This window comes from Nannospalax galili, unplaced genomic scaffold (genome assembly GCF_000622305.1).
Source record: "Nannospalax galili isolate Female #2095 unplaced genomic scaffold, S.galili_v1.0 scaffold390, whole genome shotgun sequence".
Taxonomy (NCBI): Eukaryota; Metazoa; Chordata; class Mammalia; order Rodentia; family Spalacidae; genus Nannospalax; species Nannospalax galili.
The window spans coordinates 1,185,524-1,210,302 of record NW_008330777.1 but is presented as its reverse complement, the minus strand read 5'-3'; the positions used below and the strand labels follow the sequence as shown (position 1 = coordinate 1,210,302).

At 39.3% G+C, this 24,779-nt stretch overlaps 1 protein-coding gene across 1 annotated transcript in view; it reads right to left on the bottom strand.

The window, feature by feature from the left end:
• Positions 1–24,489, bottom strand: part of Nav3 (neuron navigator 3) — an 838,810-nt gene extending 814,321 nt beyond the window's left edge. The window contains exon 1 of the mRNA XM_008852044.2: positions 24,281–24,489. The gene's annotated coding sequence lies outside the window, so the exon portion shown is untranslated. The remainder of the gene's footprint in view (positions 1–24,280) is intronic.
• Between the last annotated feature and the right edge of the window lie 290 nt (positions 24,490–24,779).

Sequence of the window (24,779 nt, the reverse complement as noted above, 5' to 3'; positions counted from 1 at the left end):
AAACAAAATCACAGGCAGAGCTCAGACATCAGTGTTTAAGACAGAGGCACTGCTGTCTATGACATGCAGGTTGGAATGCTGATCCTTCTTCCTACACTATATGAGCAGGGGAAAGCACTTTTTCACTTAAGCCTACCTCTACTACAGAGGTCATCCCCATGGGGTTGTGTGGTGGTGTCAAGAACGAGAACTGGCATCAAAAGATTGGATTTTAATTTTTTCTGGAGCCTACTAACTACATCATTTTAGGCAAGTTATTTAGTCTCTTCGAGACTAAGTACCTTCAGTTTACGGAAGATTATGGAAACTACTGCTCTACTGGCATCATACTGGGAACTTAATATAATTTTTATTACTGGCATTCTGGCACCAGTGCTTACCACTATCTGGGTGACAAAATCATGGGATCCCAAAGGTGTCCACATCTTAACATCTGGAACCTGTGACAATGTTACCTTACATGTTAAAAGGGACTCTGCAGGTGTGGCAAGTGAAGCGTCTCGATGTAAGGAGGCTATCCAGGTAGACACAAAGCAATCACAAATGTGTGTGTAAGGCAGAAAAAAAAACAGAGAAGAGAATATAGAGATGAGAGCAAAGATCAAAGAGAGACTGTAGGGTAACATGGTACATTCTGAAAATAGGAAAGGCATCATGTGCCAAGGAGAGTGGGTGGCCTCTAGAAACAGGAATAGTTATGAAAACAGACTCCCTCCTGTGTGTCCAGAGGACAGGCAGCCCTGCTGACGTGATGATTTTCAACACTTTGGCCTCTAGAACTGTATGGTAATGAGTTTTTGCTGCTTTAAGCTACCATCATGTGCTACAGCTGCAACAGGATGGTCATGTGGTACCTCGTTGCTATAGCGAGTGAGAAAATGAAGGAAAATATATGGCACACAGTTGGCACTGGGAGAATTATGGCTAGTGAATCACATCTGAGGGACGTGGAGACTAAGTGAGACTCCCAGCATCCCAGAGCACCCATACTCATGTCATCCACAGCAGCTTATGTTTTACCTGCAGCACCTGCACGTCTCCCGTTGCATACCAAACAGCTATCGATGGGCACAGCTTCTAACCCTTCCTTCTCAGATAATTGCACCTGAAATTTTCCAGGTAAGTAAATGAACCATAAAAGGAGGTGTCATCAACACAGAAGCAGCTGAATTCTGAAAAGGAACAAACCTAGACAGGATTGTCATTAGCCCAAGGCTAACTTGTAAGTCAAAGCAAAAGAAAAACCATAGTACCCAAAAAAGAAATAGTAAAAAAGCATGTCTATTTGCCTCAGGTCAGGTCTTTAACCACCGAGCCTACAAATCTGATGGCATCCATAATGAGGTGATTCCAGGTAATCCACGTGAAAACAGCAACGTAAAAGTTCAAGTGCCTGCCCTAGCCAATAATGAGGAAAAACTAAAACACAGGAGTGATCTTAAAGAATTCTTTCCCCACCCTCCATGCCCAGTGTGAATGGAGTTCATTATCTGTCTTAGTATACTTCTCTAACAAGTGTTGCTTTTTGTTTGCAAGTGTTGAGTTCACACTACTCTTTGGCTCCCTGCTGCCTACATACTATCTAGGTAGAGAGGGATGGCTTTAATTTAAGGAATTATTCGGGAACTTGTGGCTGGAGAGATGGCTTGGCAGGTAAGAGCAGTCTGTTCTTACAGAAGACAGGGGTTTGAATTCCAGCACCCACATGGCGGCTAACACTAATTCCAATTCCAGGGGATCCAACACCCTCATCTGTCCTCCACAGGGCCTTCACAACATGGGTACGCTTACATACATGCAGGCATAACACTCATACACATAAAAAATTTTAAGAAAGAACTCTACAGAAACAGAGATGAGGCTAATGTTAGAAGCAGTACTCCGAAAGCATGTACAGAGAGATAGGGTAAAACAGTAGGAAGGGAGAAGGCTGTAGAGGAGAGACAAGAAGATGACTCGGCAGGTAAAAGTGCTCACTGCTCAAGCCTGATGATCTGAGTTCAACCCCTAGAACCCATGTAAAAAAGCTGGATGTGGCACTTGCATCTGTAGGGCCAGCAGTCCTATAGTGAGAAGGGAGGTGGAGACAGAAAACTCTCCTAGAAGCTCATGGGCCAGCTAACCTGGGGTCCACACTGCAGCAGAAACAAGAGAAACCCTGCCTCAAAAAGGTGGAAACAGAACTCTGGGAAGTTGTCCTTTTACTGCCACACATGTACCATGGCACACAAACAATAGTAAGTAAAAAAATAAATTGGGCCCGTTTGCACTGCTCCAGGGCTCACATCTACCCTGCTTAGCAAGTCAGAACCCACCCACTTGGTTTCCATCACCCTGCTCCAAAACTCATCCCATTTGCACTGCCTGAGCGCTCCCGACTAGCTGCCTAGGACCATCCATCCCGCCAATAAAACATCAAAAGCAAGAACCTGAAGCACAGATCAACTACCTATTCATAAATGATCTGAAAGCAACCAAGCTACAACAACAATACAGAACCAAACTTCAACACAACAAAAGCAGGTCAGGTTTTCATTTCAGACGCACAAGCAACAAAAGAAATCCATATGCCCGGGTCAAAATGCGAAAACACAAATAATATGAAAAATCAAAATAATATGTTCCCACGAAATCCCACAAATCCTACAAAAATGTTCTACAATGAGAGCTACTCAGAAGAACCCCAGGACACAGACCTTAAAAGAACAATCATAAACATCATCAAAGAATTCAAGGGTTTTAAAGAACAAACTCAAGAAATAAATTAAGTAAAAGAATACATGAAATTGTCAGAAAAAAAAGTGATAGAGAGGTATGGGAGGAGTTGGAGGGGAGCATGGATTTTATCAAAACACCTTATGTGCATTTATTAAATTCTCAATAATTTCTTAAGTTAAAAAAAATACAGTAGAGAAACAAGCAGAAAGGCAAATGTAGATCAACAATTGTCACACCGGAAAAGCTTGTAAGTGAGTCGGCTGTTACTTTCCCAGGCACTTCCACAGAGCTTTTGAAAACATATTGGCACAGCATGTATGACAGTCTCCAAACAGGAACATCCACCTTGGTGATGGTGCAGACTCAGGAAACCGTGTGCCCCTCATTATTGCAGGCACACAAGAATTTTGGAGTGGATACTTTCTTGTAAAGATTATGTCTATGAGTCACCCCTAAAATAATACTCTTCGGGTTCAAGTATTTCAAACAGAGTCTCTGGAAAAATTAGGAGAAATGAAGTGCATCTTAAGTTCATTGTTGAGATTATGAGATAACATTGATCTAAAAAAGGAAAGACAGGAAAGTCAAGTCCAAAAGGAACATCCTCCTTCTTTAGACTGCATCATTTTTCTTCTGCTAGGATTTGCAACTTTCTGAGCATAAAGATTTGGCATGAGATCTGTGCTGAGGACTACCAATGGGTAGAATGACTCACAGAAAATCAGCATTTCCATCTATGACCCAGGTTTTACCAACCAAGCATCTTTGTATTGGATGCATTAGATGCATCTGATGGTCAGAAACTGGAATCCTGCCCCAATCCATGCTTCAAAAGAAACTTCTACTGTTTTACATCTGGAGCTTACTGAAGAAAGAATGCATGAAAACTTTTTTTACAGAAAAATTCATTTTTAATCAATTGACACTAAGATGCACATGCGTTTCTAATCTCTATATATTTGATTATTACTAGTCACAGTCGGTTACTTTCTGAGCTCCTTGGCATCTGAGCATGGATATAAAGTCATCAGGTAGATTTCAGTGGTAATGTTTTTCACATCTACTAATTATTAAGGAGCAGATTTCTATGCTTTGAAGAGTTATTTTTTATTTATTTTTACACCTGCCTCCCAGATAGCACCCTTCCATAGCCTCCCTCCCCACACTAGAGCCCTTATACTCTGATATCCCTGCTACTGTCTGCTGTGTTGTCAGCACCCCCAGCCATTCCCCACTACTTGCCCTTCTGGTGAATCTAGTCAGCCTATCTAGAGGTCTTTGTTTTAAGAGGGTCAGCTGTTCCTCATCTAGCGGTAAACAGCTGTCAGTATTCCTTTGGATAAGATTGGGGTCTGCTCTTCATTTTCCCAGTTCTATGCTGGGTTATTCATGAAAACTTTTAACCTAATGTAATCATTTCATGTCACCTACGAAGAAGTAAAGATCAGGTAACCCTGCTCAGAGCAGTCTAGGTCTGAAGATTCCTTGTTACATGGAAAAGCAGATCCACAAAGGGAAAATACATCATATTCTCAGCCAAGTTAGAATACAATCAGCCTGAGATCCCATGATCATATGCAGTTCAGCCTCAACTAGGAAGAGAAGGTGTCTCAAGATGCTTCCTATTATGCACCATTTTTCTCTTACATGATAGAGAACGTTTTACTTTTTTCCTTAGGGGGAAGAATTCCATTAACATGCAACAGCAGGTTGTAAAAACATGTAAGGATTTTTTCTCCCTTTTTCGTATAGCACTGATTCTTTGTCTTAGGAATTAATGGAGCACTATGGAGCTTGTTTGTAGGATCTTTTGAAAAGGGGGTGTTAGGTTGTTTTCTTCGTTTGAATTACAATTCTAAAGAAAAAAATGCTGGAAATTATCCAGAGAGGTAGCATACAGAACATAAGAATTCCCAGATTTCCAGCTTTATTCATCTTTGAGTAATACAAAGTTCAATAAAATTTTCCATCATTTTCAGTTTGAAATGTGAGATAAGTAATTTACTGCTTGTTTCCATAATTTATTCTACAAATCTTTGGGCATGTATTTATAGCCCTCTTCCATTTTCAGAAGGACCATAGGTGTTCCAAGACAACTCTTTATGACTGATATTCCTGACCTGCCAAGGAAGTCATTGAATGTGACCTCATCTGTGTCTCCATGAAAGATGCTCTGCCTTTTACCCCAAGCCTGAAGGCCAAGTTCCATTTGGCCTACTAACAACTCAACAGGTTTTCTTGTGGGTACTGTTAAGTGTTGGTAGAGAGTGCAAACCTAGAATTATAAAGCTTGCTCAGGATGAGATGAGGTATCATCTCATGAATGCAATGCTGACCCAGCCATATAACCTCAGTACAGCCATGTGTTAAAGAACATTGTCCTCTGGGCATGAAAACAGTCATGGCCCTCTTGAAATCAAAGCAGTTATGATTATCCATACAAGGGGCTCAGGAACATCTTGCCAGGCAAGGCAGTGGTGTGAGAGGGGCTTATGCAGCAGTATACACATGACTCAGGAGGCAGATCAGGAAATGAATGAAGCCCCTCCTCTCCCCAGAATATATAAGCAGATAACAATTATGGGGAGCAGGGTATAGATTGTTTTGAATGATACAATTACCTATGAACTGTCCATGATCTTGGGGGTAAAACCAATTAAACCCATCCACCACACTACACTTGAGTGGAATCATTTTTTTAATCTGTCATTGGTACCGTCTCTAGGGGGTGATTACATGTTTATTTACATCTCCCCAGGAAAAGTTAATGCAATAGCATACTGTCTCCACATGCAGAGACCTGTCTTGAAAATCCAAATGCAGAGAGAAGAGAGCAAATATATCAAGCCATTTATCAGTACTTTGTAAATATTGTATACACTCATTCACAACCTAATGCTCAAGTTTTTAACATGAGAAAATCCTGTCAATTTCTGCTACTTTCCTAATGTTGACACAAACCTCTACAGGTGTCAGAAGAAAAATTAAAGTAGAACAAGGTGGAATGCAATAAAAAAAAGTGATGGGGAAAACTGTATCTCATCTTCTAATCCATACTGGATTAGAGCAGTGTGTTATTTTTCTCAACTCTTGCTGTGTTAAAAATATTTATTGTATGTGCTCTGTATAATAGATGCCTAACTGAGATATGAGTTCCTATTCCACTGTGCTGTAAGAAGATGAATAGATTAATTCACCTTGGCAACAGTATTGCTATTGAATTTGCTAGTTTAAATCCAAAGATCTGTGAGCAAAAAGACCTGCATTCCTATTCCAGCTCCAACACTAACCTGTTGGATTATACAAATCTCTTGGACCTGGGCCCTAATGAGGTGAACAATATATATAACTGTGTAGGATTGAAAAATTCTTCTATAAATACCTAAAGCCATCTATAGCACATGACTTTTAAGATCACAGGAAAACTGACAACTCTTATCTAAGACGTCTATGAAGCCAGCCCTATGGAAAACTGATATAGGCATCAATGATGTTGAAGAAAATATTGTTCCTAGACTTTTCTAAACCTCAATACACCTGGAATATGGAGAGAAATGGTTAACACAGTAAGAGAAACATGGAGATTAGTGAATTTATTAGCAAGGACATAGAGAGGTAATGCTGAACTGATTTTCTTTGCTAAACACAAATGTTTCCATGCTCTTTCTTAAGCAATGAGAAACTATTTCAGAATGTAAAACAAAACCAAGCAGCATATGCCCATACAAATGTTCTAACTGAAGTGCAGGATCAAAGCTAGAAACCAGCCAAGGCATATGCAGTACTAACCTTGCTGGTATGCTGTGCTTGATAGCTTTAGTTGTCAACTTGACACACCACTGTGGGTGGTGCCACCCCTGGAGAGGTGGGCCTATGTTATATAAGAAAGCAGGTTGAACAAGGGCCAGGAACAAGCCAATAAGCAGCGTTCCTCCATGGCCTGTGCTTCAGCTCCTGCCTCCAGGCTCCTTCCCTGAGCTCCTACCTTGGGCTCCCTCAGTGATGAACTGTGACCCATGAGAGATGTAAGCCGAATAATTCCTTTCCTTCCCAAGTTGGTATTGCTCAGAGTATTTTGTCACAACAATTGAAAGCTAACTAGAATATATGTCTTCCTCCAAAACCTGTTATGCTAGGAAGGAGGGACATTCAGGACCTACACTCACAAAATTATTCCTCCCCAATCATTCATTTGGCAGGAAATTCTACCATGCTTTATATAATTAGCTGATTAAAAGTGGTTTTTGATTGAACTCTAGCTAAATGAGCTTTCCCTGATTGAAGGACACATTCAAACCCTTCAATTGATGGTGTTTGTATTTTGAAAAATATCTTTACTCAAGGAGAGGATAAACATTCCTATTTATACAATTTTAACACTTATAATAGTGCATATATTCATTTCAGAGGTTGTTTTCATTCATTCATTTTAAGAATGAAAAAAAATGATAACTTTTTAAATTGTCCATTTCTAAGAAAAATAAGCAAATTATCCAGAATGCTAATTTAAAGCAAAAATAAAAAACAAATCATGCTTGATCCATTTATGGTGTATAGAAACACTGCATCAGGTAACTGTAATTTACAGTTACTACTCAGTCTGAAGAAACCTGTTTCAAAGATGAGACACTTCAAGCCTAAAAGACAAATGGAAAGAAATGCTTTCCATTCCTTTACACCTCACTAATGAAACAAGTGAATTGTGCTTTCCCAAGTGCTATCACTGTTTAAATTGTGTAAAGCCCTTGCCAGTGCTGTACAGATGTAACTGAAATCCTGAGCCAGTTAAGAATGCTCAGAAGTAATGAGTTATAGGACCAAACTCATCTTTCTTGTTAACTATGCTTTGCTTCATCATGAATATCAGTTCAAAGGTCTATGGGTTGATGATTATGGGTTCTAACTCAAATGGTCTATGGGTTGGTGATCCTAGGTTCTAACTCCACTTTATGACTGATCACTTTTGTGAATTCAAATAAACCACTAAACTTTCCTCTGAGCCTCAGTATAGTTATTTGTAAATTGGTAATAACTGCATGTACTATGTATGCCCCATATCTGAAATATCATATGCTAAAGGACATTTGAAAATATAAGAGTTTCCATATAAATGCAACAGATAACAAGAAAGGATTTCCTGTTAGCATTAAGTGGACATAGGAACAGTATTCCTTTATAGTTCACCTAACAGTTTTCCTAAACCAATTTGCAGTAAGGGAAAATGATTTACCACATCTCATGTATGTTAAATGTGACCTTCGTCTAGATTGTTTTTAGTTGGAGTAGAAAATAGAATTTGAGCACTTTCATTCATCAGGCCTCAGGGATCCTTCTATTACTTAGAGATGGTTTGACCATGGCCATGGGCTATTTCAATTTACCACCCATTGTCATGGCAGGCTATCATGGAAACTTGGTTCAACTGCACTCTTGTACAGGGAAAAAAAAAACCAATATTGAGCAGATAGTGAATGAATTTGGTTTAAAAGTCAAATTAACTTTTAAAACCACAGTTGGCTAGAATACTATGTAATTCTGCCTTTTCCTACATTCAGCCAATCAATTACCAGTAAACTGCTAGAACTTTCCCATCTAACTGGGTCACTCATAAGTTTCCAAACCCCTTTCTACCACAAAACAATAGACTATGTTTCCCCAGAAAGGGAAACTTACCCCTTCACTGTCGAACTAAACTTCAATATCTGCATAAAGTATCATGCTTTTCACTCCTTGGCTACACATATAAGAAATAAACTGTATAACTAGGATTCTGACCATAATGTCATTTGTCCATACAATATTCCTATCCCATTTAAACCAGATGCAAGCGTGCTTGGAGGCTGAAATGCAAAGGGGATTATTTCTTTACTGAGCCTGACAGTAGGGAAAGATAAAATGTAGTACTGCACGCTTCACACTTGGTACTCAGCCAGTGTATTGTCTGCTGCCTGGATACTGAACTTCAATCTATTCTTCTGCTCTAACCAAGCAAAACTAAAATAAAAGTTTGAACATCAGTCATACGACACAAATTCTATTACACGGAAAGTGGGGAAGACACATAATGAAATCTTTTCCTGTCTACAAGGTCTTCCTTCTAATTCATGGTATTCAATTAATCCTTAGGTCCAATTCAATGCGTGCTTGTCTTCAAATAAATCCATACAGGTTCCCAACAAGAGCCCTAAAAGGAGGCTCAGAATGCAAACAAAAAAAGCAACCAACCGCAAGGTGGCCGCTGGTAAATTGCTCCTTTAGGGTAGATAATACAAAAGAACTCTTTTTCTAATTTAGTATCTTCTAGAAGGCAAAAGATTGCCTTATCAAAAAATTAAACTGTAACTCTAAGGAAAAAAAAAGAAACTAATACCATGTGCAAGAGGTTAGTTTTCAAGGGCTTGAATATATAATTTACCACCCACTACCTTTTCATTAACAGCACCAACTCATCATTAAAACCTGTCTCCACTCTACCCCTCTTTTGGTACGTAGGAGTCACATGGCTCCACGAGTAATGATTACTCATCAGTCCTCAAGTAACTCATCAAAAGGGCCAAGGTGTAACTTCTCTGTAGCAGACATAAAAATTATATGAGAGGTCACAATCATTTAAAAGTCCTGGGGCTTGGCTTTATCTGACCAAGTAGAATGTTTCAATATTAACTGAAAGTCACTGAAACAATACTACCTTCTGAAAAAATTATAGTTATTACCACAAAAGTTAGCTGTATTAATGAGATGACTCACAACATTTTTTTAAGTTTCAAAGAAGATAATTATTAACTAAATTATAGATACACATTACGATCAAACTATCCATCTTATAAAAAATATTAAATTGAGGTGGAGGTAGTGCTGGAGAGATAGTTCAATCAGTACTTTATGTGAAAGCACAAGGGCCTGAGTTTGATCCCCAGAACTTGTGTAAAGAAAAGTCAGGTATAGTGGTGCACATTTGTAATCTCAATCCCAGTACTGAGGTATCCTGGCCACTCAGTGAGTTCCAGGATGAGAGACCCCCATCTCAAAAAAAAGGTCAGTGACAGCCTGAGAAACAACACTGAGGATGTTTATGGCCTCCACATGTATGTGTACACAAGTATATGCATACCCATACACACAAATATGTACACACATATATGTACACACAAAAGAATATATTATTATTATTTTATTATTGCATTATATGATGTATGTATACAACTTGGTATGCAGGGGTTTTCACAATTTTAGAATGTACACAGTGGGTTTTTTTTTCCTTTGTGTAAGATACTTCACACTCACTCAGTAAAATATAGACTCTTACCAGTTAAAGCAGCCAGTCTGTGTCTCACCCTGTTCTAAATTTTTTGTTGCTATCAAATACAAATCTAGGCAGCGTCCTAAGTACAGTATGTGAGGAATTTTCAAGGGAATAGTCAAATATACAGTTTTATGGTTATCCAAATTTTGCTGATAATTATTTCAGCCCTAAAAGTCTAGTTGAACTCAGAGCAAACCTGTATATTATTGGAATGTTCGAGACATCAGTTCACATGCCTGCAGACCAAGTGAGTCATACCACTGAAAGTCTTTGAGGATCAAGCAAACCAAGCTTTTTTTAAGAGTGCCTTGTGACAATTCTACCTTTACTAATAGTGACATAAAGTAATGCTGACTGGAGTCAAGATTTCAATAGTCTCACCCTAATTTGGCTAATCAGTCCCAGTCAGGGTCCCACATGCTGTTTGTCTTCTGAACTAAAGATTTTTAATTCCTGTCATTACTTATTTTCTAATTGTCTTTCCATAGATAAATAATGAGATAATCTTAGATCTTCAGAAATGTGGGGCTAGAAAGATGGCTCAGTAGTTAGGAGCACAAACTGTTCTTACAAAGGACATGAGTTCAGTTCCTAGCGCCCAAGTTGGGCAGCCCACAACTGCCAGTAACTCCAGCTCCAGGCAATCTGAAACCCTTTTCTGGCCTCTAAGGGCACTTGTGCTCACATGCCCACACAGAGACACGCATGCATGCACATAATTAAAAATAAATAAATAATAAATAAATAAATAAAATAAAAAACATTTCCAGAAATAGCTAGAATTCATTTTTGGCATTTATTATGGATTTAAAATAATATACAGTGAAACTGCTGTTTTATGGACATTTTCAGTTCCTAGATTACCAATTTCTTTTTACACACATAGTTGCTATTCTTAATGAAATTAACAAGCATGGGGCTGGAAGGATGGCTCAGAGGTTAAGAGCACTGGCTGCTATTGCAGAGGACCGGAGTGTGATTCCCACCACCCGCTGGCAGATAACAACCATCTGTAACTCCAGTTCCAGAGGATCTGATGCCCTCTTCTAACCTCTGCAGACATTGCATGACATGGGTGTACTTACATACACACATGCAATACACTCATACACATGAAATTAAAATAATAAATGAAATATTTTTAAAAGAAATTAACAAATGTACATGATTATTGTGCATTCTCTATAATGGGTGAGTTCTTTAACAATTATAGCCCATGCAATCATCATAGCAACTCTAAGACAGCTACTACTACTATCACCCTCACTTTGAAGATAAAGGAACTGAGATAATGATAATAGATGCCATTCATACCACCTGTAGCACAGGTTAGACTGTGAAAACTCAGCTAGTACTTTGTGTTGCTTCAGCAATGTGTGTGTGTGCTTGTGTGTGTGCGTGTGTGTGTGTGTGTGTAATTCCTGTTTGACATTGTTCAATGAATACTGCCTCCTCCAGAATAAAGCAGGAACTATTTGATCTAGAATGTACAGACTTTGTAGGCAACCCTTCCAGCTACATTATACTGCACCTAACTGTCCTTTGTACAAATTTCTTGCTCCTAAGGACTAACTGTCCCCAAACTTTTCATGTTCCCTATTTCTTTGTACACTTGTGAAGGCACATTCTGAAACACTCCCCTCCACTGTGGCCATCTGGCAGGTTCCCACTCATCCCTTATGACTCAGTGCTAGCATCTCTCTGGGCATTCTTCCCTGACGCCCAGCCACCAAACAGAATTATCACACCCACCTCTGCTTTCTATGCACCTTCTTCACACATTTAGTGCAGCGGTGAAAGTTTCATATCAAAAAAATTATTTAAAAAATTGTTAGTCTCATCAGCACTAAGACTTTTAAGAGCAACTATTTTGTCTTTCATCTGTATCTTTTCAGCACTGAGCAGAATAGATATGCTTCAAGAATAGAAGGACATGATCTTAGTGGAACCCAGCTAAAAATATTCCCTACATGCAAGCTCTATAATTCTAGGACTTTGCGGTTGGCAAGATTGAACTATGAAAATGCAATGAATAAAGCAATACCTATACCCTCATGTGAGAAAAACTCAACTTAGAATTCATACTGCACAGAAGTACCTATCAACACAGGCTTCAAAGTAGAAAGACCTTGGCCTATGTAGAACACATCTAGCTCAATTTGGTTGGCATATGTAAAGAAGATGGCCAGACACCAGAGGGAGAGCTGAGTCCTAAATGCCTACCTGTCATGGAATGCATTGAATTTTATATGAATGCTGAGCTATCTCCTTCCCCATTAGACTATCTTTCCTTCTGCCACATGTCCCAATGCTACTCTTCCTAGTGCAGAGCCACTTACTGCAGTAAGCAGTCTGTGTTTCGCCCTCAGAAGACGTCCTCTCTTTAACTGCACTCCTACAAATGCCCATACCTATCTCCAGCACTTACCAACTTTGGTCATCTTACCTCACATGCTAGACACCAAATCAATAAGGACAAGGTCTACATCCTTTTGTCCCACTTAACTCCAGCAGAGAGCTCACAGTCTCTAGGCAACCACTTTTAATACATACTAAAATTCCATATGGTTAACAAATACTGAGAAAGGTCTATGTTTATGTGTTATAGAAATCCCAAGATTGGGACTGAAGAGATGGCTCAGTGGTTAAGAACACTGTTCTTGCAGAAGACCCGGGTTCGATTCCCAACACCCACACGGCAGCTAACAACTGTCTGTAACTGCAGTTCCAGGGGATCTGACAGCCTCTTCTGTCCTCGGTTAAGAGCACTGACTGCTCATGGCAGTTGCAAACCATCCTTAACTTCAGTTTTGGGGGAATACGAAGCCCTCTTCTGACCTCTGCGGCATTGCAGGACACGGGTGCACTCAGGTACGCATAACACTCATACACATAAAATAAAAATAATAAATAAAATATTAGAAAACAAATTTTATTTAAAAAAAATGAAATCCCAAGATCAAGTTCAGATTAGAAAACTTCTCTCCAGAATTCCCTGTGAGATATTTTTTCATGTGGGCTCATGATCTTGATAAAATTCTTTAAAACTTAACATCAATAATCATCTTTTTATTGATTACATAGACACAGGTCTCATGACTATTGCTCATCTAGACTAAGTTGGTAGCTTGTATTTGACTCCTAGTCACTTTGTCAAAAGTTAAGAAATGATTTCAAATGTGTCATATCAAAATGATGGTGAAGAAGTAGCGTTTTGTTGGAGATACACAACACACAGATATGAGGACAAGGAGAAGGAATAAAAGAACTCACACATTCTATTTTAAACTACAGCCCAAACCTCACCAATCTCTAGAAAATGGAAGAAAGCAAATAACACGACCATGAACACACATGCAGTTACTAGGCAAGCTAATGTGCATTCTCATAGCATTTAAACATCAAAAGAATCAATAGGACAATTGATGCTCTTGAAGATTCAGCTACAGATCAAGGACAGTGCAGGGTGCACAGTTGTTAGCATTCTCATTTGAATCAGAGGTAGCATTTCCATTCTGAGCTAGTTCACTGAAAACATTCCTTTAAGTAATTTTTGGCCATTTTATAACAACAGAATATACCAAAAAATGAACACAACAGAAACAAATGCTACATTTCCAGTGTGGCTGCTGACCTGTATATTAAAATACACTTTGAAATTTGTGAAGTATTTCTCAAAAAATTTCCATGTGGAGGCTTATCCCAGAATTTGTCCCATGTAGGACCAGAGCACAGATCTTCCCCGCTTGCAATCTGATGAAATGGTGAACACTGAAATACATAGATAAGTCCAAGGCTGCCCAGCTTTCAGTGACCAGGCATTCATTCCAGTTACTATTCTTAGAGTCACACATACTGAGGAGGCTTGGAGCACAGGATGAGGATTTCTATTAGCTGAAACAGGCAATACTACCACCACATTCACCAGGTCACTGCAGAATTTCCTCCCTTCCAAGCCTAACCATGACAGAAGTAGAGACTGGAAGAAATACAATCAGTAAGTACCAATGTACATCTGTAAGGTAAAGTCTGAGCCTCTACATATATTTCTTCAATTTTATTTGCAGTACCAGGCCTAATGGTAAGCCAAATTGGTTCATGGACCAGTATAAGATGCATAATATTAGGCCAGGGGAGATGACTCGGTCAACAAAGTGCTTACCTCACAAGCACAAGAACTTGAGAGTGAGCCCCAGAACCCACATGAAAAATAAAGTCAGGCATAGTGGCCTGAGTTTTCAATCCCAGCAATGGAGAAGAAGAGACAGGAAGGCAGATCCATGGGACTGGTTGTCCAGCCAGCCTAGCCTAATCACCAAGCTCCAGACAAATGAGAGATTCTGTCTTAAAATAAGGTAGAGAACGCCTAACTAACAATACCCAAGGTTGTTCCCTGGCCTCCACACGCATGTGCTCCTGCCCATGTACATGTATACACACACATACACACACACGTACACACACACACACACACACACACACGCACCAGATCCATAATAAGAAAGGAAACAAACACAAAGGATGGGAAAAATGGCTCAAAATATTTAGGTTACCAACAACTAAAAGGCTTTCTTCTAGAGAACTCGTCCAACCACCAGTCAAAATCCAAACACAATAACATCACTATTGTAAACTACCAAGAATGGGTGTGGTGAAATGTGCCTGCAGGAGGATCAAAAATTAAATGACAAAATGGACAGTAGACAAGTTCTAGACAAGCCTGAGCTATACAAGAAGACTCTGTCTTGGGGAAAAAAGACTCATTATTCCTCATACAGGTCTTCAATCTCCAAATGTAATTCATATTCTAGAATCTCTGAATATTCAAAGAGTTTTCATAGCCTGACTGAAATAAAGTCATAGTCTTTAGTCTACTGTGTTTACTTTCTTTTGTGACTATAATGAATGATTATAATCTTAGTGACTCAAGACATCGCGAATGTATTATCCTGAAGTACTGCAGGTCAGAAGTCTGACAGTCTCACTGAACTAAAATTTAGGTATCAGCAGAGTTACTTCCTTACTGAAGTATCTAGGTAAGACCCTGCTTCCTGGCTTTTCTCTGGCTTCTAGTGGCCCCTGCATTTCTTCACTCATGGCTCCTTCCTCCCTATTCAGAGGTAGCCAGAGCATCTTCTGCCTCTGCCTCTGTTCTCACATTTCTTCCTCTAACCCTAGCTGGGGAAAGCCTTGTCTTTTTGAAGGGACCCATGTGATTAGACTGGCCCAGCCAAATAATCCAGGATAAGGACCCAATTTCAAAGTCACATTAGTTACACATTCATAAAGTTCATCTTGCCATAAAAGATGAGACTCACAGGTCCTGGAGCGTGTGATGCAGATGCTGGAAAGTGGGCATTATTCTGCTTAACGTGTCCATTGATTGTGAATTTTATGATATGCTCTTACCATACACTTAGCAAACACTAATACCAAGAAACATACTTAAAAACTTATGAGATGTTTTTCCACTCTGAAGTAAGGACGAAAAGCCTTTGTGGTTAATGAGACCATGTATAGGAGACCTTCAAAGAAGCATTAGCATGCATTAACAATTCAGAACTCAAAATGACTCTCAATTATGGTAACATAATCCCACTCAGTTTTGGGTTGAGCCATAATAAATTGCAATGTCTCACTATAAATAAGCAACTAAACACTCTGAAAAAATAAACTTAAAACTTTTTGAATTAAAAATTAAATAAATTAAATACAGTCCAACTTCAAGGCCAAGGACCTTGTTTCATCCATTTTTGTATTCCTCATGACAGTGTCAAAGGCAGTTAATATACATATATAAACTTTATTTTTATTTAAACATCATGTTTACTTCATGAGATGGATTAATGCAATATCACCACACACGTAAAACAAGCACACAAGATGGGATACACAATCCAACAATAAATAAACGAAAGCATGCTTATCAAGAGGACTCTAAGAAAAGCACGCCCAAACTCTATACACATCTGCCATCAATCCTTTTCACTGGCAGAAAAGAGTGATTTAATTTTTATATATTACATGAAGACTATAAAAATTGGACCTGTGTTCATCAGTTCTAAAGGTAGGTCTTATTGCACACTGTGCTCAAACATAAAAATATCAAGAAGAGCTAGTGACTTCATTAACTTTATCCTGAGGCCTGTGATGTAACTAATTTGTGGTGTCCTGAAAACTAGTTTCTGAAGGACAGCTTATTGGTTTTCTGAACCTTTCCAGGTGATACTTCTTTAAAGAACAAATGTCTGTATCAAGGAGTAAAAGAAAGAAAAAAAAAATCAATTTCATTCCCAGAGAGCATGATATTGGCCTAAATCAGTGAATGCCATCACGGTTTTATATCAAGGTAACCTTGGATCTGAAAGTTTTCTCAGAGGCTAGAAGTGTATTAGTGACCCCGCCTAACAAATAGCAAACAACATATAGAAACTGTATAAATCAAGCTTCTTGTGGGTTGGTGTACACATTGGGGATGCACTTAGGAAAATAATCTAATATGCACACCCATTTAAAGTCCCCAAAACTCTACTTCTGTTCTCCAAAGTTCTAAGAACTCATGCATATCAAAGTTTAGATAAAAAGATTCATGAGGTGAAGAATGATGCATTGTCTTTTTTGGTTCTTTTACAGATGCTGTTTCATTTGGTTGTTATTGCTGTTTTTTATTTTGGTTGCACCAAAACGTTGCATTTATAAAGAATCTATTCTCCTTATGATAATATCCATTTTTAGTTTATTGACTTTTAACCAGAACAATGAGGAAAACAGATCAACAAATACAATCTAGAACCATATTTAAGAAGGGTAGCCTAGTGTTCCATACAAAAAGTATAAATTTATTAAAAATGGCTATAATATTATAGATAACATGCAATAAACTTTATTTAGATCATATTAAAGAGTTGCAAATCTATAGGTTGATGCAAGATATCACAAAGAAAAGCTTTTATTGTTGACAATAAAAGCCCACATCATAAAAGTCTTTTTGTCTCCACTGGGGGTAGTGGGGACTTTGGGGGTAACTGGAAGGTAAACTATAATGCTATAATATATAACAAAGTTCACCTAAGTATCAGCTAGAGCACGTTCAGTCATCACACCTCCACTTTCTCTCAAAATTGTAAAAATAGTTGAATTTTTAACAGACATTCTAAAAGAAGTTCCAGGATTGAGCTCCAGGTAAGCAACTAATAAAAGAGAAACAGTGTCTTCTGCCCTCATTACAGATAATATACACAGAAGGGTTATCTTAGGAGCTTGAATAATAAAAGAAGGTATGATATGGGTCATTCGCTGTGGAAAGTGAAGAATCAAAAGGCACTTTGTCAACTAGAACTCCATAAGCTGTCATTTTCTGTATCTATAAAACAGTAACAGTTCATATTTATAATTAATATCCAGAGGGCAGTTTAAGTCATCTATTGCTGCCTTGTAACAAATTACTCCAAAATTTAACAGTTTCAAAGAAATTTACTAACCCATGTAGTTTCTATGGGTCAGGATTTCAGGAGTAGCATGGGTAGATGGTATAGCTCAGAGACAACTAAAGAGTTAGAGTGAGCCCTAGAGCTGATACCATCGCAAGACCTTACAAGGGCTTCAGGTACCCCTCCCAAGGTGGCTCCTTCAGGTGCCTGGTACAATGAAACTGCTATGAGGAGACGGCTTCCCTTTCTTCCCACATCAGTCTCCATGTACTGTTTGAGTTTTGCTCACAACAAATTGGCTTTCTGCAGAGTAAATGATGCAACAAAGGAAGGTGGGAGTGGTGCTGTTTGGGGTGATAGTCTCAAGTCATACATCCTCAACAGTCATCCGTCGTCACTTTTGCCACCTTTACAGAATACAGGAGGGGATGTTTCAAGGGCATGAGCAGCAACAGGCAGAATGCACTGGGGACCACTGGACATTGGTGGTTACCACCTTGAAATGAGTTTCCAAATGTAAGAAAAGTGAATGTTTAACACAGTTTTAGAACTGTTTATTATACTTTAACTTCTTGAAATTATTCTTCCATATGATAATGTGGTATTAAGAAGGACTCTACATGTTTTAAGTGCTTTGTGGGAGGTACTTGAATGTCTATTGAATCAAAACAATGCCACATTCTTCAGCCATGACTTATTACATTTGTTCACTTTCAACATATTTTTCATGCATCATTTTGTGTATGTGTATTTTATTGATTTTCCATTAAATGCTTGCCATGATAATCACCATCATTTTAGTAACAATTTTATTGATAGAGGAGTCAATATTTTAAAATCAGATATGCCAGAGCCTTAAAATCAGAGTGAATTAGAATTTCTATGGTCAGGTAACCATAGAATCATTATATTGAGAAGAATCCTAAGAAATTATCTAATTTGTTGAAACTGAATGACAGACAGATATATTGAAATCCTTCAACTTTCAAGTTGATTCAAAACTTCTCATAATAAAAACTTTTTAGACAGGTATAGTAATCCAAGACTTTATTTTTCAAAGGAGGACATGGCATCAGTGTGCAAAGAAAATTACCTGTGTAACAAATCTCTATATACTGGAACTCACAAAGAAATAACAAAAAAAGAATGAAGTACAGCAATCTCATCCAAAGAGCACTGCCTCATCAACGGAGGGATCTCTGTGAGTTCAAGGCCAGCCTGGTCTACATAGTGAGTTCCAGGACAGTTGGGGCTACAGGGAGACCCTGTGTCAAAAAGACAAAAAAAAAATGGCTACACACAAGAAAATTCAGCAATTTTCTTTAGCAGGAACTTGTAGTTTGTAGTTTTAGGATTACAATTTATTAAAGAACTAAAGCTACAAACTTTATGCTTGCTAGATTTTTGCTGTTTGTTTATACTAACATATTACTACTATAGCTAACCCTTATTTAGATTTCCAATTTGGGCATGACTATCATGAAGACTGTGGATAGTGTATACAGAAAAAGCTTAAGAACATTTCTGGAAACCAAAAGACTGGAGCTTCTACCATACATACAGAGATAAGAAATATATACTGAGATTATAGAGAAAATCAGGATGGAAAAAAGAGAAGAAAAAAGAGTGACAGCATTTTATGTAAACAAGTATGATTCAAATTTCAAACTTCAAGGAAAAGTAAATCTAAGAGAAAGAGCTGTGCTTTCCCTATACATTGCAACAACAGCAATACCAATAAGAAATTAATATGTAATGAATGTTTACTGCATATTAACAGCTCTCTTAAGTATTATGTTAATATATTCTCTCATTTAAAAATCACCCAAAAAAATTCTTTATGACTTTCACAGAACACAACATGGACACGGAGGTGCAGGTTAAGAAATGTGCCCAGCTGAGTGTGGTGACCCCATACCTTTAGTCCCAGCATTCAGGAGGCAGAGACAAGTGGAGATTGAGGCCAACATAATGGTCTACATAATGGGTTCCAGGTCACCAGGGGAGGGACACTCTGTCTGAAAAAGACCAAAATAATAATAATAAAAAAAAAGAATAAAAAAGGAGGGAAGGACGGGAAGGAAAGGGGAGGGGGGAAAAAGGGGGGAGGAGAGGGGAGGGGAGAGAAGGGGAGGGGAGAGGAGGAAAAATGTGCCCAGTTACATATTAAGTGACATGGTTGTAATTAAAACTCATGGAAATCTGTTTCACAAGTCACATATGTAATTTGCTAAGCAATATTGCCTGACAATGGATCCATACAATCAGGTATCCATAGGTCAGATTCTAGCATAGTAAAGTAACACATGAAGGTATTCAGTGTTTCTTTTGATTGGAAATAACATTCCCAATGGATACAACTTAGTTGTCATATTTGCAGTGTCAAGATTAGCATATATAAGATACCACTTCCATCTCAATATTACAAACCCACCAAGAGTCCATAGGTAATGATGAAGATTTAGGTGAAATTCCCCAGTAGAGAAAAAAAAGAAGATGAGTGTAAATCCAATAGTTCTGCGCATAGACTGCACACAGATACATACAATGCAAGATCAAAGAAACAGTAGTAAAGTTTGTTTCAAACATCCCTTGCTATGCCTGACCTGGTATAAATTATTTCTAGCCTAAACAGTAACTTTCTATTCTCAAGTAAACTTTGACTATGTTTTCTACAATGCTTCCAGATCTCAGGTAGAAAAAAATAACACAAGTCTTATGAAAATGATGATGCACAGATTAGCAGCAAGTGTCACCATAATAACATCGAATAATTCAGGGACATGAACTGGAAGCTTTTACATGCATACTGGGATCAAGCTCATTTCCTCTGAATATTGTAAAATTATCCAAAAGCAAGAGGATACAAAATGCATATAGTTTTAAAGACCCAGAGTTCCCTTTTACAAGACCATTGAGTTACATAAGTTGAATGATGCATTAAGATCAGAACCTGTGCTACTGCAACATCTGTTCTGAGAGTTCATCTGGGGCAGAAAAGGATAGTGACCTACAGAATAAATTTCAGCCACATGGGTTCACATTAGACATTATTGTGACAGTTAGGCCCAGGAGGAAATATGAAGTATGAAGAGAAAGATAGCACTGGGGACTTTTTCTACCCTAAAGTCTACTTTATCTATGGGAAATGACTTTTCCCTACAGAGAAGGATAGGAGATGGGGGAGATCTTAATTTTTTTTATGTAGCAAATTTATTCCCCACTTGCATTCATGTAAGTAAAAGGAGGATACCTGCTGGCCTTAAGCAGTTCTGCATCTAATACGATTAGTTGTTTAGCATCTATTGTCTCTATTCATGGAACACAGAGTTTAACTTATTCACCTTCTCCTCCACCATTACCCAGTCATCAATAGTCCAAGGAACCATTTTTATTTAGAAGTCATTTCTGCTGCCTCTGAGCAACAGTATGTCCATGCCTAGTGAGTGCGAGTAAGTGTGTGTGTGTGTGTGTGTGTGTGTGTGTGTGTGTGTGTGTATTGGGATGTCAGTATTCACCCCTGCTACATATGCACATATACATATGCACAGGACTATGCCAAATCCATGCATTTGAGAAATGGATTAATTAATTAAAAGACTAAGAAAAGATTGGGCTCACTTTTCTGGAAAAATGCAAAACTAAGTAACATCTGAGAATCAAAGGGCCACTGCAAAAGTAATTCTGTGGGAGAGTACCAAGTAGAAACATAGCAGCCTATTGCCTCCTACTCCCATAACCAGTTCCTTGACCCTATCATTTCTGAAGTCAGCATTTCTTCTCTGGTCTGATATGGTGGTATTTCCACCCTAATGATCCCAGATACACACAAATACTCATGCACACATCTAAATTCTTTGGTATAAAAGTGACATTTAACTTATGTATTTCCTAAAAATTTTATATCACCTCTCAAGAAAATAAGGACAGAAGGTGCACTGCAAAGCAAGCCTGGGAACTGTTTTCAAAGTCAACAAGTTAACAACCATCTGTACAAAGGAGCCAGAACACTAATTCTTTTCATACGAAGTCTCTGAACAACCACAAAGTATATGCCTTGTCCATACTTAAGCTTGCACCTATCACAACCATTTCCTGTTGCCATGGGTTACAAGGATGCATCACTTAGAGTACTCCAGACAACTTGAGGAAGATCTTACAGCAATCTCAGAATAAAATATATTCTTAATAATTAGCATTCTACAATTTCATATTTTAAAATAAAAGATCACAAACTTTACTAATCCTTCTGCATGAAATAGGGACTTGAGGGGTTCTTTCTTCCTGTTATAAGAGATAGCTCACCATCACCAGTCTTTCATTAAGTGGTCTATATATAGATGCAATCACAGGGGAGGGGTGAATAATTTCATAATCAATGTACTATAAATTAGGGTGATTTATGGCTATCTCTAATATAACTTTGAAGCTCAAATTACCTGACATTTAGAAGTCTCTATGTTAAGTCCTTTATATATGCACGCTCTAAGAAGAGGCATCACAGCAAAAATAGTAAGTGGGCATGACATCTCTTACATCAAGAACAAGAAAAATAACCATCTTATTATAATTGTAATTTGTTAATTGTGCATTCAAGCTCTACTTAGCCTAACAAGAGCATCTTGTTAATATGTCAGAACCAACCTCTCCATGCAGGAAACACCAAAATAGGAAGTCAGGAATCAACAATGCAGCATCATTACTATATCATTGTTCAAGAAAATGTTGTCAGAAGCATGCTTTTGGATTCCACTGGCAAAGGAAGTAGTATATCCTGTAACTGTTCATCTGAACTGGATAAATATGACTACTGTTGCAATCTATCTTATTTGAAGAAATAAGAAAATGCAATGCATTTAAGATGTAAAGCTTCCTAATTGCCTAAAAATAAAGATGATGCTGGAGAGTGGCCTGGCCTCTTGCCTTTGATTTGTTTTCTACTCTGTCAGTAGTTTCTCTTCTGTCTGATCCATTCTCTGCCCCAGGATCCTTCATTCTGTATTAATAATTCAATTTAAAGACAAATGTGCAGACAAAGGGAAGGAGGCAAAAGGGCGCTCTCTGAAACTGAGACCTTCCTGTATCAAGTATCTATATCACTGAAAGTGAAGGAAAACAGTTGATCAGCACCATTTTCCACAAGGGAAATTCTGTGATCTCAAGAAGAGTTTTGACTGTAACAAGATTCTTAGTCCAGAAATTTTTGAAGATAAACCCTCTGTCTGGCTAAATGGAAGTCATCTCCTCCCTCACACAAGCCCTTTGTTTTCTCATAATACAGGCATCTAACATACCAAACAAATATTAAAAGCATGGTGAGGAAACCAACACAAATAAGAAGGCAGGGGTTCTCAACTTTAGCAGATCATTTTTAAATAGCAGGCACTAACTTACACCTACCCAGTACAGCTGTCCACATGTCAATAATCAAAAACAAAAGGCCTGGCTTTATTGTATTTTCACATGTTCAACACCAAAATCCAAATCTAGTTATTTCCTGCAGAAGTTGTAACCCTTTTCTATTACTTGGCAGGGTCTGTTTGGCCCACTGGTTCTGAATACTCTCCACTTCAGACAGCTTGGATTTCAGGAAGCAAGCATCGAACCTTAACTATGACCTTCTCATTCTAGTGCCTGGCTAAGGCAAACTTGATGAGGTTCAAGAGGAGGTAATTAAAATAAAAGTTGCATGTTCCTCATAAACTAGAGGAGGGGAGGGGGCTGTCTTCCAAGTTCCCTACAATTAAATGTCAGAAGAGAGCATAGCAATAATTAAAGAGGAAACTTTCAGTAGAATAAGTCTAGATTCTTTTCAAAGACATTTATTTATACCCTTGGCTTATTTGGATTTAAAAAGCATGCAGCCTTTACAATACATGTCGTACTTCTCTGATTCTGACATACAGTCGCCCAGCTTAGAATGCATTTCTGCACAATCCATGGAGATCAATAGACTCAGGAAACAAATATGTTGATGGATGAGGATGGGTCTGAAAACAACCAGGTTAAGGTAGCCACGTTGCTGGTTTCAGTTATTCTCACGCTGGCTGGCAGAACCGAAGGATTACAAAGGATTCCTCCCCTTTTGTAGAGAGGAAAAGGGAAAGAGGGGAAGAAAAGGGCAGGAAAGGAAGGGAAGAGAATGGTGAAGATGGTGAGGAAAAGAAGAAAGAAACAGAGGATGGTGAACCAGAAAGAGATCCAGAGGGGCGGGGGAGTAGGCAGCAAAGCTATGATGTATGGATGCTGGCCAGCCACCCAGCCAAGCGCTCCATCACCCGCAAGCCTGCAACCCTCCCTCATAGACATGGGTCTTGGTCTACACTTAAGGCTCTGTGATGTTGACAGCCCTCCCCAATACCCCAGCGCAAGCAAATGTGTGATGCCCCAAGTAGCCCAGGGCATCCAGCCCATCTGAACCCGCCACTCCCTAGACCTTGCTCACTACCCGTAACCCCCACCCACCTCCGACTTCTCCTGGTGCCCCCATCACTAGTCATAGGGCAAAAAAGAAAAAAAAAAGAAAAGGAAAAAAAGAGAGAGAGAGAGAGAGAGAGAGAGAGAGAGAGAGAGAGAGAGAGAAGAAAGAAGCATGGGAGGGGGTAATCCAAAAGAGGAAGGAGTGGAAGAAGCAACGAAAATAATTCTTAAATAATGTGATAATAGATTCTGGGGAAGTGCCAGGGGAGGGTGCCCGTGGCAAGCACCTGAGTAGCAGCACGCTGTTGCAAATCCCCCAGGCTGCGTGGGGCTGGGCGATTTTCCACAAAAGGAACTTTGCAAGGAGCGCAGCGGTTTGCAAGGCAAGAAGATGAGATCGCAGCGTTACCTGGCCGAGGTCAACGCCGGCTGGCCGCTGAAATCCTCAGGTTTGAGATCCTGAGCCACTTGATCGGGTTACTAAGGAAATCGTCTTAATCAGAACGCGGGTAAGCAGGAGCCCGGCACATCCTCGTCCGGCCGCAGAGCGGGCGCGGGACCAGGCGCGGCGCCTCTCCCGGCCTGGCTCGCTCTTTCTTCGCTCTCGGCCGGGCCGCGCCTCCCCGCCCCGCGCCGCCGCCGCCGAGCAGCCCCGGCCGAGCCGAGCTCTCCCCGCGCGCAGCCGGCAGCCCAAGCGCGAGCTCGCAGCCAGCCGGCCAGGGCGGCGAGTGGCGCTGTTTCCCAGCCGCGCAGCTGGAATTTAAAGAGACAGAGGCGTCGCGGGGGTCCAACTGGGGCTTGGCCGGAAGGGAACCCCCACTGCACGCCCAAGCTCTCCGCCGGAGCCCAGTAACCAAGCCGGCCCCGCGAGCAAAGTTTCCTGCGGGGATGGCTGGAGAACTGTGCGG